Source organism: Pan troglodytes, chromosome 15 (genome assembly GCF_028858775.2).
Source record: "Pan troglodytes isolate AG18354 chromosome 15, NHGRI_mPanTro3-v2.0_pri, whole genome shotgun sequence".
NCBI lineage: Eukaryota > Metazoa > Chordata > Mammalia > Primates > Hominidae > Pan > Pan troglodytes.
Window position 1 is genome coordinate 85,359,784 of NC_072413.2, and position 15,753 is coordinate 85,375,536.

Sequence of the window (15,753 nt, forward strand, 5' to 3'; positions counted from 1 at the left end):
TGTGTCCCAGAGATTCTGGTATGTTTTGTCTTTGTTCTCGTTGGTTTCAAAGAACATCTTTATTTCTGCCTTCATTTCATTATGTACCCAGTAGTCACTCAGGAGCAGGTTGTTCAGTTTCCATGTAGTTGAGCGGTTTTGAGTGAGTTTCTTAATCCTGAGTTCTAGTTGGATTGCACTGTGGTTGGAGAGACAGTTTGTTATAATTTCTGTTCTTTTACATATGCTGAAGAGTGCTTTACTTCCAACTATGTGGTCAATTTTTGAGTAGGTGTGGTGTGGTGCTGAAAAGAATGTATATTCTGTTGATTTGGGGTGGAGAGTTCTGTAGATGTCTATTAGGTCCGCTTGGTGCAGAGCTGAGTTCAATTCCTGGATATCGTTGCTAACTTTCTGTCTCAGTGATCTGTCTAATGTTGACAGTGGGGTGTTAAAGTCTCCCATTATTATTGTGTGGGAGTCTAATTCTCTTTGTAGGTCATTAAGGACTTGCTTTATGAATCTGGGTGCTCCTGTATTGGGTGCATATATATTTAGGATAGTTAGTTCTTCTTGTTGAACTGATCCCTTTACTATTATCTAATGGCCTTCTTTGTCTCTTTGGATCTTTGTTGGTTTAAAATCTGTTTTATCAGAGACTAGGATTGCAACCCCTGCCTTTTTTTGTTTTCCATTTGCTTGGTAGATCTTCCTCCATCCCTTTATTTTGAGCCTATGTGTGTCTCCGCACATGAAATGGGTTTCCTGAATACAGCACACTGGTGGGTCTTGACTCTTTATCCAATTTGCAAGTCTGTGCCTTTTAATTGGAGCATTTAGCCCATTTACATTTAAGGTTAGTATTTTTATGTGTGAATTTGATCCTGTCATTATGATATTAGCTGGTTATTTTGCTTGTTAGTTGATGCAGTTTCTTCCTAGCCTTGATGGTCTTTACAATTTGGCATGTTTTTGCAGTGGCTGGTACTGGTTGTTCCTTTCCATGTTTAGTGCTTCCTTCAGGAGCTCTTTTAGGGCAGGCCTGGTGGTGACAAAATCTCTCAGCATTTGCTTGTCTGTAAAGTATTTTATTTCTCCTTCACTTATGAAGCTTAGTTTAGCTGGATATGAAATTCCGGGTTGGAAATTCTTTTCTTTGAGAATGTTGAATATTGGCCCCCACTCTCTTCTGGCTTGTAGAGTTGCTGCTGAGAGATCAGCTGTTAGTCTGATGGGCTTCCCTTTGTGGGTAACCTGACCTTTCTCTCTGGCTGCCCTTAACATTTTTTCCTTCATTTCAACTTTGGTGAATATGACAATTATGTGTCTTGGATTTGCTCTTCTCGAGGAGTATCTTTGTGGTGTTCTCTGTATTTCCTGAATCTGAATGTTGGCTTGCCTTGCTAGATTGGGGAAGTTCTCCTGGATAATATCCTGCAGAATGTTTTCCAACTTGGTTCCATTCTCCCCGTCAGTTTCAGGTACACCAATCAGACGTAGATTTTGTCTTTTCACATAGTCCCATATTTCTTGGAGGCTTTGTTCATTTCTTTTTATTCTTTTTTCTCTAAACTTCTTTTCATGCTTCATTTCATTCATTTTGCCTTCCATCGCTGATACCCTTTCTTCCAGTTGATCGCATCAGTTACTGAGGCTTGTGCATTCGTCACGTAGTTGTCGTGCCTTGGTTTTCAGCTCCATCAGGTCCTTTTAGGACTTCTCTGCATTGGTTATTCTAGTTATCCATTCGTCTAATTTTTTTTTCAAAGTTTTTAACTTCTTTTCCATTGGTTCGAACTTCCTCCTTTAGCTCGGAGTATCTTCATCTTCTGAAGCCTTCCTCTCAACTCGTCAAAGTCATTCTCCATCCAGCTTTGTTCCATTGCTGGTGAGGAGCTGCATTCCTTGGAGGAGGAGAGGCGCTGTGATTTTTAGAGTTTCTGGTTTTTCTGCTCGGTTTTTCCCCCATCTTTGTGGTTTTATCTACCTTTGGTCTTTGATGATGGTGATGTACAGATGGGTTTTTGGTGTGGATTTCCTTTCTGTTTGTTAGTTTTCCTTCTAACAGTCAGGACCCTCAGCTGCAGGTCTGTTGGAGTTTACTTGAGGTCCACTCCAGACTCTGTTTGCCTGGGTATCAGCAGCAGTGGCTGCAGAACAGCAGATATTGGTGAACTGCAAATGCTGCTGCCTGATCGTTCCTCTGGAAGTTTTGTCTCAGAGGAGTACCCATCCGTGTGAGGTGTCAGTCCGCCCCTACTGGGAGGTTCCTCCCAGTTAGGCTACTTGGGGTCAGGGACCCACTTGAGGAGGCAGTCTGCCCGTTCTCAGATCTCAAGCTGTGTGCTTGGAGAACCACTACTCTCTTCAAAACTGTCAGACAGGGACATTTAAGTCTGCAGAGGTTATTGCTGTCTTTTGTTTGTCTGTGCCCTCCCCCAGAGGTGGAGCCTACAAAGTGAGGCAGGCCTACTTGACCTGTATTGGGCTCCACCCAGTTCGAGCTTCCTGGCGGCTTTGTTTACCCACTCAAGCCTGAGCAATGGTGGGCGCCCCTCCCTCAGCCTCACTGACACCTTGCAGTTTGATCTCAGACTGCTGTGCTAGCAATGAGCGAGACTCCATGGGCGGAGGACCCTCCGAGCCAGGTGTGGGATATAAACTCCTGGTGTGCCATTTGATAAGCCCGTTGGAAAAGCACAGTATTAGGGTGTGAGTGACCCAATTTTCCAGGTGCTGTCTGTCACCCCTTTCTTTGACTAGGAAAGGGAATTCCCTGACCCCTTGCGCTTCCCGGGTGAGGCGATGCCTCGCCCTGCTTCAGATCACACAGGGTGTGCTGCACCCACTGTCCTGCACCCACTGTCTGGCACTCCCCATTGAGATGAACCCAGTACCTCAGTTGGAAATGCAGAAATCACCCGTCTTCTGCGTCGCTCACGCTGGGAGCTGTAGACTGGAGCTGTTCCTATTCGGCCATCTTGGCTCCACCCAAAACAATATTTCTATTAGACATTCATGTTGCATTTTTATTAGCCTGTACCACATTTTAGTAGGTATTTTCGGTTGTTTTTAAAATAATTAGGACTGGTGTTGTGAACACTACTAGTACATTTGAAATAATAATGGGTAAACTTTTAAATGTTTTCTTTCTTTGAAAATACATTAAAGTTATATTCTAGGTTTACAGTAGCTATATTTCAGTAAAACTAAAATGCATTGTTACAATGCAGAACAGAGTACATGTATTTCTATACCTATCTTATATTGATAACAGTTTCCTTGGCACTGTGGGAGAATACAAAAGTAGTAACACAGACTTATGGATACCACAAGCACACGGTCTAACAGAAAGCAGGGGTGAAAAAGTCTAGTGAACTAGGCTGAACAAGGATGAACACAATAAATAGGATAATAATACATCACCCGTGTAGTACAGACTGCAAGTTGCATGGACATTTGGAACTGAGGACAAAAGTACAACATATTAGGACAAACTTAACATGGGAAAATCAGGAAGTTGGTATTAGGCTCAAATATGGCAATACCCACAAGAGCACTTTATACACAGTGAGGTAAGATTCAAATCTGACACAGAAAGAGCTTCTTGTCTGCTAGGACATTAGGAATTAGAAGGCCTTCAACAGAGCCCTATCTTTGCTCCTTCTTCACTCATTCAGTGCATGTCATTATATGTAATTTATTTTTTTCTGAGGACCCATTCTCCCTTCTACAAAATCGACACATTTCTGTTACTAATTAAAACTCACTGAAAAATCAATGTATTTCACATTTTATTTTAGTTGACAAAAAAGCTCCTAGATGTGAATGTTATCATTGACCCCATGAAGACGCTGGGAGGATGAATGTGAGAAATGTGATGAAATACACAAGTTCTTCCTAAACTGGAAAATGCTTTCTTTTTTGTAAACTGGAAATTATCTCCTTTCTTTCTTACCTCCTTTTTAAAAATTTATTTCGCCGAAATACTACCTAGAAAAAAATGTTGCTTTTGAGTTTTCTAATGACCTTTATTATTAAGTGGCTGCTAAAAAGCTAGGAAATGAGAAGATGTAATAATTGCGCAGTCATAAGCCTTATAGTGACTGTTATTTGAAGAAGTCTGAAGATCACTCTCTTATTCCCTTATTAAGAGTATGTCTCAAATCAAACCTGAAGCAAAAGCAAGAATTAAGGGAAGAAAATAATTTAGGCTCAGAATAGGCAAGCTTCTATGCACACATCTCTCTCAGAACCAACGAGCCTGAGTGAATTTCCATTTAAGAATCGGAGGATGCATTTGATTTCACTTCACTCTTCCCTGCCACTCTAAATGAGAAATTGAAATGAACGCCTATGCAATTTTTACAATTTTGGAAATAGTTGCATTTGGGCAGCAAGTTTCTTGTCATTTCCCTATTAATGCCAATTTCTGAGGTAAACCATCCCATAATATTTTTAACAGGTCAATGGCTAGAGTAATAGAGAAATTTCAACATATCAGTTTTCATTGCATATTTGAAGTGGGGGAGCTGAATGTCATTCCAGCAATTTAAATTTTCGAACAAAACCTACTGATATGTAAAACTCCCATTAGGCAGGTCTCTTTTTTTGGGGAAAAATATATTTTAATGTTTAGTTCCATTTATTTATAATTATAATTTCATGTCCCAAGGAATTATGTTCAATGTACTTTTAAAGTTTTTCTCCATATCTTTTATAACTATTTTTGAGGTACAGCTAATGCTGTATGGTGCAGATGCTAAGATAGCCACTTAATTACAGAGATTCATGGGGAAAAAGTAGAGGACAAATGTATAGATTTTGATTTTTCATATACTTTTCTGAGTAAAGTGAGAAAAATCTTCATAAAGGAAATGTTAACCGTTTGGGACACGTCCATACATTAATACAAACTAGTAGTTGCTGACTTGGTTTTCCTTGCCTGAAAGAAAATAAAAATGAGTCCAACACCACGAAACCCCAGAAATCAAACTGAGCAAACTGAAAAGAGATTTCATAGTGATAAAATGCAAATTATGCTTTGGTCTCTAGTTCTCTTTAAAAAATATTTTGGAAACATAGGAAGGAGCAAATAGCAGGAAGAAGATGAAAGGTCCTTGGAAGTACTCATCACACAGAAGAAAGTACAATTTTCACATACACTTTTGAACCTGCAAGATTAAGCCATTCTGTATAGAAGAATGTTTCAAAGTCTGGGCTCAGGAACAAAGGAAACATGAAGTCAGATTTCAATTTTTCTGCTTATAAGTAATTTGGGCAAGTTCCTTCATCCCACCAGTGACAGGTTAGTACATTGTAGATGAGGATAATAATAGGAATAATAATAATTCAATCGTGTGAGATTTTTAAGGACCATGGTAAAAGAAAACATATGACATGCCTATCACAGATTCTGACTCTAATAAGTGTTTAAAAGTTGTTGACTGGTTGCATTGTACCCATTCCCCTTTCTAGTAACACAACCTCTCTTCCTTTGGGGGCACACTGCCTCATCAGTAACGCTGTGGGTCAACTAGAAATGACTTCACTCCTCTGGCTGCAAGGGTGAATGTTTGAACCAAGATTAGCCAGTCAGTCTATTTCCCAGGTTGATTGTTTGAATGATCAGTGTAGAGACTCTCTTTCTCATCTTGGTCCTGAGTGCCAAAGGCCAACAAACCTGAAGTTTCCAGAGGCTACTTTCCTACATTATGGGCGAGCATTCCAACCCACTCATGGAAGAATGAAGCAGAGAATAGAGACTGCTCTGAGAAAAACAGTAAGCCAGTTTTAATGGAATCCCATTTCATACCTTGAACTTCCTAGGTACTTGAAATGGAAAATTCTCTATTGTTTTAAGCTAACTTGAATTAGGTCTTTGTCATTAGCAATCCACACTCATTCCTTACCAGTTTTTACAGTTAGCTTAATGGTAAGAAATTCATGGCAGTAGGGATTTTAGAATAGCAAAAATGAGTAAAATCTCTAAGCTACTATTAATATATGGTAGCAAGCCTGGATGTGGTGGCTCATGCCTATAATCCTAGCACTTTGGGGGGCCGAGGCAGGTGGGTCACCTGAGGTCAGGAGTTTGAAACCCAGGCTGGCCAACATGGCGAAACCCCGTCTCTACTAAAAATACAAAAAATTATCCAGGTGTGGTGGCACACGCCTGTAATCCCAGCTACTTGGGAGGCCGAGGCAGGAGAGAATTGCTTGTATCTGGGAGGCAGAGGTTGCAGTCAGCCAAGATCACACCATTGCACTCCAGCCTTGGCAACACAGCGAGACTCTGTCTCTCTCTCTCTATATATATCTATATGGTAGTAGACTAGAGGAGGCTTGGTTGGAAGGTTGCTCATATATATCTGCCATATACTTGATATCCTGAACTAAAATGGTTTTCTTCATGTGCTGAAATTAGCTTAAAAAGAAAACCTTACAATAGCTCTAGACTGTATCTTTATTATCCTAGGCTTTGGGTACTCCAGGGATAATTTTCACTAAGTTATCCCTCATTTTAATTCTTGACTTGCTCTTCAGGCACAGCAATAACACGTGTATTTTGTTTATGGTACTTTCTATGCTTTCTTTCTTTGAAAAAAATTATATATTTTTAAGGAATTTTCAATTGTTTCTAGAGGCTCTCACATCAGAAGAGTCTCCACATGTCTAACAAACTTAAGGAATTGTCTTAGTCCATTTGACTGCTATTACAAAATGCCATAAACTGGGCAGATGACAAACAACAGAAATGTATTTCTCACAGTTCTAGAGGCTGAGAAGTCTAAGATCAAGGCATCAGCAGATTTGGTGTTTGGTGAGGACCTGTTTCCTGGTTTATAGAGGGAGCCTTCTTACCATGTCCTCACATAGTAAAAGGGGCAAGGGAGCTCCGTTAGGCCTCTTTTAATAGGTTGGTGCACTAATCCCATTTATGAGAATAGAGCCCTCATGACCTAATACCTGTCAAAGGCCCTACCTCCAAATACTATAACATGGGTTAGTAGGTTTCAACACATAAGTTTGAGGGGGAAACAAACATTTGGACTATAGTATTCTATCCATGGTTCCTCAAAATACATGTTTTTCTCACATGCAAAATGCATTAATTTCATTCTATTAGCTCCCAAAACTGTTAACTCATTCCAGCATTAACTTTAAAGTTTAAGTCCAAAAATCTCATCTAAATATCATGTAAGTCAGGTATGAGTGAGACTCAAGATATGATTTATCCTGAGGCAAATGCTTTCTATCTATAAACCTGTGAAATCAAATATATTTTGTGCTTCCAAAACACAATGGTAGGGCAGATATAGAATATATATTCCCATTCCAAAAGGGAATAGAAGAAAGCAATAATAAGCCTAAAACCTAATACTGCAAAGGATGTTAAATCTTGAGCATAATCTTTGTCTCAATGTCCTGCCTTCCAGACACACTGGGGTGGGTTCTGTCCTCCAAAGCTCCCCTGTGTGTTTGCTGGGCATAGCCCACACCACATTTCTCATGGGATGGACTCAGATGCCTGTGGCTCTCCTAGGCTGGAAGTGCAAGCTGATATTTTTATCATTCTGGGGTCTTGGAGAAGCCCCATTCCCACAACTCCATTAGGCATTGCCCTAATTGCGACTCTTTGCAGTGGCCCCACTCTTACAGCAGCCCTTTGCCTGGGTTCTGTGTCCAAGGCTCAGGAGTTCCATCCTTCAAATTCCAGGTGGAGGTGGCCATAGCCCATTGCTCAGGCACTTTTGTGGTGATAGCAGAGATGGCACCTTGAGGTTTACAGTTTGTGCCCTCTGGTGTCGTGGTCACCCCAGCCCAAACTGCATCTGGGCCCGCTGGAGTCACATCTGAGGTGGCCAATGAGTACTATACCAGAATTTGGAGAGTGCAGCTTTGAAGTCTATGCATCCTCCAGGATCTTGCAGTCTGGCCCATGCTAAGAGGGGCAGCCCCAATGATCTCTGAAATTTATTTGGAAATATTCTTCCATTGTCTTGGAGAAAAAGTCCTGGTTTCTGTTTAGATGGCAGATCAAACTAATCTCTATCAAAAGGTCCCTTGGGAACAACCTTGTTCTCTCCCAAACAAGCTTTCTCTTTTCTTTCAATATAGATAACTGAGAATTTTCCCTTTTTTTAAGGTTCTATTCTTTTGATTAAAAATCCCAACTTTAAACTGTCTCTCTTTTCACACTTTACTGTAAGTACTCAAGAGAAGCCAAGGTGCGCATTTAACATTTTGCTTGGAAATTTTTTTCAGACAAATATCCTAATTTATTGTTCTAAATTCCACCTTCCACAAAACACTACGACACAACCACAACTCAGGCAGTTTCTTTGCTACTTTGTAATAAGGATGATGTTTCTCCCATTGTCCTATAACATATTCCTCCTTTCCATCTGAGACCTCAGCAGAGTAGCCTCCTGCCATCCACTTTTTTATCAATATTCTGTTCATAACCTCTTAGGTATTCTCTAAGAATATTCAGGCTTTTCTTCTGAGGCCTTACTAGAATCACCCTTAACAGCCTGTTCACGACAAAGGAGCCTTTTTTCTAGTATTTGTCTCAAAACTCTTCCAGCCTCTACCTACGGCCCAGTTTCAGAGACACTTTTACATTTTTAGGTCTTTGTCACAGAAGAACCCCCACTCGTTGGTACTAATTTTCTATCTTAGTCCATTTAGGTTGTGATAACGAAATAAGAATACGAAAGAAATAAGTGGCTGGGCGCGGTGGCTCACACCTGTAATCCCAGCACTTTGAAAGGCCGAGGAGGAGGGTGGATCACTTGAGGTCAGGAGTTCAAGACCAGCCTGGCCAACATGGTGAAACCTTGTCTCTCTAAAAATCAAAAAAAAAAAAAAAAAAAAGGCCAGGCGTTGTTGCATGTGCCTGTAATCCCAACTACTCAGGAGGCTGAGGCAGGAGAATTACTTGAACCTGGGAGGTGGAGGTTGCAATGAGCCAAGATCCCAAGATCGTGCCACTGCACTCCAGCCTGGGTGACAGAGCGAGACTTCTTCAAGAAATAAAAATTAAAAAAACAAATAAGCTATAAACAACATATTTTTTTTCTCTCAATTCTGGAAGCTGGAGAGTCCATCAAGGCATTGGCAGATTGTCTGGTAAGGACCCATTTCCTGGCTCATAGAATGATGCCTTCTCACTGTGTCCTCACAAGGTAGAAGGGGGCAAACCAGCTCTCTGGGGTCTCTTACAAGAATACAAATCCCACTCACCTACCAACATTATCACCTTGGGGATTAGGTTTCAACATATGAATTTTAAGAGGATATAAACATTTCCACCATAGCAGGAACCAATTTAATATTTTTTTGTAGAATAAAAAAATTATCCATTCCCACTTATTTCTTTGAAAAATTTCATATGTTCCTAGTTTATGTCACAAGTTACTAAGTGTTATTTAATCATAAAAGGGGGTTTTGTTCACTTTCTTAAACTACATAATGATATTTATCATGATAGCCTTTAAAATGGATTAAAAGTTATAAGTCCATGAAAATCTGCCCTTTTAAGAACAATGTTTTATTTCCATAGCATAATGCTTAAATTTTTTAAATAAGATAACAAAGGAGTAAAATGTGACTTTAAACAGGGCTCAGCTGATTTTTATGACGTTAAAAATGAATGAAGAATAGCCTAGTTATTGGAATATAAAATAAATAACATATGTACACACATTGAAATTTGTGAAATTACCTACTCTCTAGCACCAAGTGTTAGATTAGTGTCTTAGTCTAATTTTCATAATCAGTATTTTCAAAATGCAAGATTAAAATAGAAATTTTTATGTTTTTCTTTTTCTTTTTCTTTTTTTTTTTTGCAGTAGTGTCGGTGGAAGAATTATGGCTCTATTGTGTTTCCACTCTGCCTTTTCAATGGTCATGAATTTTATAACTATAACAAAAAAAAAAACCCCTTAAAATATCAGCACCTGCAAAAGTCACCATCACTTCAAGAGCTGATGAGCTCAGCTTTAGGGACTTCATAGACTCACACTTTATCCAAAATCTTCCAAGTAAGAACACAAGTTACTTATTCATTTTTATGCTACACCGTTTAAAGGCAGAACTTCTGAGATTAAACAGGGATTACAACTCATTCTCTATTGTCAGTCTTAACTAGGGTTGAGGGGATGTTTGAGGTGCGAAGGTTTCCTTCTCCTGGTTTAACTGAGGCATGGCACCAAGGATGGACCTGTGGATTGCATAGTGGTTGAAAGACATCATTTCTAATTATTATTTCCCAGGTAAGCTGATTTTCATCAATAGTGGCAATCAGGTGCATGAGCTGTGGAGGAAAGATTCCCTGGACAGGCGGGTGAGAGTGGGTAATGGTTTCTGGATGAAACCGTTCCACCTCACATGATCAGGCATTAGGGCATTAGATTCTCATCAGACGCACACAACCTAGATCCCTCGCATGCGCAGTTCACAATAGGGTTTGTGCTCCTATGAGAATGTAATGCCACTGCTGACCTGACAGGAGGCAGAGCTCGGTGGCAATGCTTGCCCACCCACCACTCACCTGCTGCTGTGTCACCCAGATCCTAACTGGCCATGGGCTGGTACCGGTCCACTGCCAGGGGTTGCGGACCCCGAAGTAGTTCTTAGAAAAATTAAATAAGGAAATATGTAAAATGAGTATCAAACATAATTTACGATGACTGCTGTTAATCTTTTCCTCTTCATGTGGCCCAGGGGTAAAATATGCTTAAACAACTAGTCTAATTTTTAGATACCTGCTTTTGTGTTCTTCTTATTTGGGCAGTATTGATGAAAGTCCTGCCCATCTTCCGTATCTATGTCTTGTGTGTCTCAAAAGTAAGTAGGCAAATCTTCAGAAAGTCTAGGCAAATTCTATCTCCCTCTCCATTTCCTTTTTTCACATTGGGAAAAGGGGTTTCAAAATGCCCTTTCTACAACTCACAGAAGACAAAAAAAAAAATTGTATTTCAGATTTCCAAGATGATATTAACTCCAAACACCCTTCACCAAAACGTTCTAAGCAAAAACAAACTGTCAGAATAAGACCTTAAGATGCTTTCTGACGTCATTATATTGTAAAGTTTATATTACTAATAATATTATGTTTTAATGCTCTTAATTATTTGTATTTTTATTTATAGATCTGGGAAAAAAACAATTAACAGTTTTAGATTAAACTTATTCTTCCTTTCTGAGGAAATTCCTCTTCCTTCATTTTTGGAGTGAAATTACTGAAATTTGCAGTTGTTTATTGCAGTACATAGTGTTACCTATGCCAACTTTGACAGCTTCAGGGTAAAGAATTCATATAAATCATATTCAAAAACTGGTCCAAATGATTCCAACAAAATATTTTGTCCACTAGATAACTCAATGGTGGCTTTACGAGCAATTGAATAGTGATTGATTGGTTCTGAATATGAAGGACTCCTTGAGACTATTTTATGCTGGTACATAAATAATAGGATGGGGTATATTAAAGTTAAGGAAACAGTTGCCAGAACAGACAAACCCACAATCCCAGTTTGTTAACCCAATAGTTTATTTCTCCTGTGATCGGCAAATTGGAGTTGAGGAGTTGTTCAAGGATCCAGGCTGAAGGATACTGTCATTTGAAACACATGGCTTCCTAGCTTATCCTGGTGTCTGTATTTCATCAACTGACACATATTCTTCTCAGCCCAGAAGTGACACACATCACTTTCACTCATATTCCACTGGCGTGGACCAGCCATACGGCCCCACCTTGACTGAGTAGAGCTTGGGAAATGTAGTGTCTGTTTAGGCAACAACTCTACCCTGTAAAGGAGCATAAACTTACTGAATAATAATTACCTTTTTTTCTGCCACAAGCAAGTCATGAGTTTGGAACGTGAAGGAGAAAATAAGTTTCAGGTGAGCACGCAGCTGGGCTGGTTTCATTTACTGCTGGTCAAAGACAAGAAGTAGAAGGTGGTCAGATTCTACTGTGCGGACTCACAGTAGTCTACCAGGCAGAAGTAAATGTTTCCATTTCTGCTAAGGGTGGGTGGGATCATCTGTTCTCTCTCTGACTGTAAGGGGGCGCCGCTTCACAGGTAGTCAGTTAACCGCTGGGTTTATTCCAGACTGTCTAGTGGGCTTCATGAAACTCACACTAACAGTGTAGGGACAAAGATTGGGATACGTCTTCCTACCAGAGGTTATAGAACAATGAATAGGCCATGAACAGAAACTCCAAGATGGCTACAAACTAAAACTATTACTTCCAGAAACTATTTTCCAGGATACATAAAAGAAAGTGGTGACATTTCACATTTGTTATGGCCAACTCACAATCATATGAGACTGCTTACAATTATTACCTTCATTGTTTTCTTTTCTAGAAAGTACTAGAGCTGGTCACTAAGGCTGACTACCCTTTCTTTATTTTCCTAGAAGACACCATATTATTTTATTCTGTTTTAAATTATTAACCATTCTCTCTTATAGAGTAACATAAAATATAACTTGCTGGTGAGAAAAATATTTGAAATCAGCTAAGTTCATGCAGCATTCATTTATTAATCCATCACATGTTTAATAAGCACTACTATATGCCAGATACTGCAATACTATTGTGAAAATAAATATGATAAAAATAAAACAATATTTACAGAATCAGTAATGTCCAGTGTTTATGAGGGACCAACTCTGTGCTAGACAGTGTGCTAATTGTGTTATAAGCATCACACATTTGATCCTACAAAATTGTGCATCTGCATAACTAAGAAATCCAGGTTTTAATGAAGCTGAGACACAGATAATCAGAAGAGCAGAACTTACAGTCACATCTGCATTACTCTGAGCCTCACGGTCTTGACCAATAACCAATGAACCCCAGTGACCAAAGAAAGCTTTCATCCAACACTAGCATACTACAAGGAAAGGTGGATAAATAAAGAGATAATCAAAATAAAAGTTAAAAGTGCTCAACTATTAGTTCCATATGTTTAACCACAAATGATTACATTTAGAATTTGATTCAAAACATAATTAGGATAATTGCCTTGTGTTGTTTGTGTGTATGCCCAAATGTGCCCACATTTCCTTTAAAACATCTTGTTCACTGATTGGCAATATAGTAAGCACTTCAAATAAGTGAATGAAAAAAAACTGTTGAGAAAACAAAAGTGAAATAATTCTCATTGAGGAAAATCAGAAAATGTTTCACAGAGGGAATATTTGGAGGGTTTGAGAGACAAACTATGTTTGTATGGTTGCAGGGGGTAAGTAACATTTCAAGCAGAAGATCACCAGTTCACCTAAAGCATAACATAATGACAATGCATTGCAGGCTTAGGTGACTGACAAGTAGTCCCATGTGGCTGGCTGTTAACAGGAGTATTGGGATATGATGCAAGACCCATGTTAAATGCTGATGAGAATGCAGTGGTAGAAGGGAAGAAATTAATGGCATAGAAGAAAGGCAGGAGAATTGTTGTTCCTGAGGAGGCTGGAAGAGATGAGATTTAGAACACACATATAAATTGGTCTCAGATAAGATCACTACCAGTTCACTCTAATTGCAACAGGAAAGACAAACTGTGTGAGTGGAGTCTTGAAGGCAGATAAAGGTGGTGATGTAGGCTTGCATACATTGTTTTCGTTGCTTCAAATTTTCTTAGTTAAGTAGAAGGATGGCCAGAGGAAGTCAGAAGTTGTTACTGATTACTCGTTTTACTATTTTTCCAGTCCTTTCACGTGCTTTCAGTTTATTCATTTCTAAGTTTCATTGTCCATTCACTGGGAGCTAGTTTTGAAGGCTGATTTCAGCCGCTGACTCGTCATCAGGTCTGTTTGGGAAGGTTTGCTTGGCCATTCTGGAGAGGCTAGGCTATGCAGTGGAATCAGAATCTCAGAGGCTTAAACCAACACTGTTTATTTCTCATTCTTGTCACACATCCATCATGTGTTATCCAGGGACCTCTGCTCCTTGTGGTCAGTGAGGTGCCCAGACTTTTCACATGCTTCCATATTTGAAGACTAGTGAAAAAGAACACGTCTTATCATCAAGCAGCGACTCTGAAAACTTCTGCCTAAAAGTGACACATATCACTTCTGTTTATATTTTGTTAGCCATAGTTAAGTCAGTCATTGCCCTGCCTGATTTCAACAGGTTGGGCAAGTATAATTTTCTCACCAGATGAGAAAGCCAAATCTTTGACAAATAGTAACACAGTTTTCACAATTGGTATTGTGATGGTTCATTTTAGGTGTCAACTTGACTGGGTTGAGGGATATCTAGATAGCCAGTAAAACATTATTTCTGGGCATGTCTGTCAGGATGTTTCCAGGAGAGATGGCATTTGAATCAGTGTACTAAGTAAGGAAGAACCACTCTTAGGGAAGGTGGGCAGGTGCCATCCAATTGGTTGAGAGCCTGGATGAAACAGAAAAGTAGGAAGAAAGACAAATTCATCTCTCTTCTGGAGCTGGGATACATATCTTTCCCTGACCTTGGACATCAGAACTCTAGGTTCTTTAGCTTTCAGGCTCCAGAACTTACACCACTGGCACTCTCATTTCTCAGGCCTTCTTTCTCAGACTGAGATTTACCTGATTGGCTTCCAAGTTCTCAGGTCTTTAGACTTGAACTGAGCTATGCCATCAGCTTCCCTGGTTCTTGAGCTTGTAGACGGCATATCATGGGACTTCTCAGCCTCCATAATCACAGCAGCCAAGTCCCATTATAAATCCTTTATCTATCTATCTATCTATCTATCTATCTATCTATCTATCTATCTCCATCCATCTGTCATATTGTTCTCTTTCTCTCGAGAACCCTGAGTAACACAGGTGTCCTCTGGCAATTAAAGTGAGGTAGGAACCATATGTCTCCTTCTCCAGAACCTTGCTACCAGGTGGCTTAATACAACAAAAGCAAGTTTTCAACCAAATCCTGCCATTTATTAGCAAGCAGGCCACAAACTATCAAAGGACTTTTCCTTATAAATTTGAGAAATTTCCATTATCTGGCTTCAGATACTCTGACAAGCAAGTGCCTGGAATAAAAATCTCACTCCAGTACAGGTGCTACAGTGTGTCCACTTGAGAAACAGTCAACTCTATTGCTAGAGCAGGCTATTAAGGGAGACCACTGGAACCATGAAGATCTATACCACACGTACTGCTCTGAAGGTATTTGGCAGCTGTTCTACCTGAATCCTTAAACTTCATTTTCATGCAAGGATGGTGAAACACATATCATCCTAGTCAAAGACATGTCTTTCCCCTTCCTTATGTTTCTCCAGTAAAAATTATTTTTTTAAGAGCCCAATGGCTAAAAATAAACTTTCTTCTATAGATTTCTATAATGATATTTGTGGTCACACTTAGAATGAGATTCATGATTAGGGTACTTAAAATGCTAACTTCACTTTGGGAGGCCGAGGCAAGGTCAGGAGATTGAGACCATCCTGGCTAACACGGTGAAACCCTGTCTCTACTAAAAATACAAAAAATTATCCAGGCATGGTGGCAGGTGCCTGTAGTCCCAGCTACTCGGGAGGCTGAGGCAGGAGAATGGCGTGAACCCGGGAGGCAGAGCTTGCAGTGAGCGGAGATTGCACTATTGCACTCCAGCCTGGGCAACAGAGTGAGACTCTGTATCAAAAAAAAAAAAAAATGCTAACTTACCACCTCCAAGAAGTGCAGTTCACTGAAACACCCCTACATTATCTGACTATATTGAAATATAAAGTACTATATTTAATAGAAAATATAATATGTCACCTT

At 39.6% G+C, this 15,753-nt stretch overlaps 2 long non-coding RNA genes across 2 annotated transcripts in view; one reads left to right on the forward strand and one right to left on the reverse strand.

Annotated features, from left to right (window-relative positions):
- LOC104002126 (uncharacterized) overlaps positions 1 to 15,753 on the forward strand; it is a 227,019-nt gene that overhangs the window by 123,790 nt on the left and 87,476 nt on the right. The window lies entirely within an intron of this gene.
- Positions 12,543 to 15,753, reverse strand: part of LOC134808305 (uncharacterized) — a 90,764-nt gene continuing 87,553 nt past the window's right edge. Inside the window, exon 6 of the long non-coding RNA XR_010150989.1 lies at positions 12,543 to 14,398. This is a non-coding gene — a long non-coding RNA (uncharacterized LOC134808305). The remainder of the gene's footprint in view (positions 14,399 to 15,753) is intronic.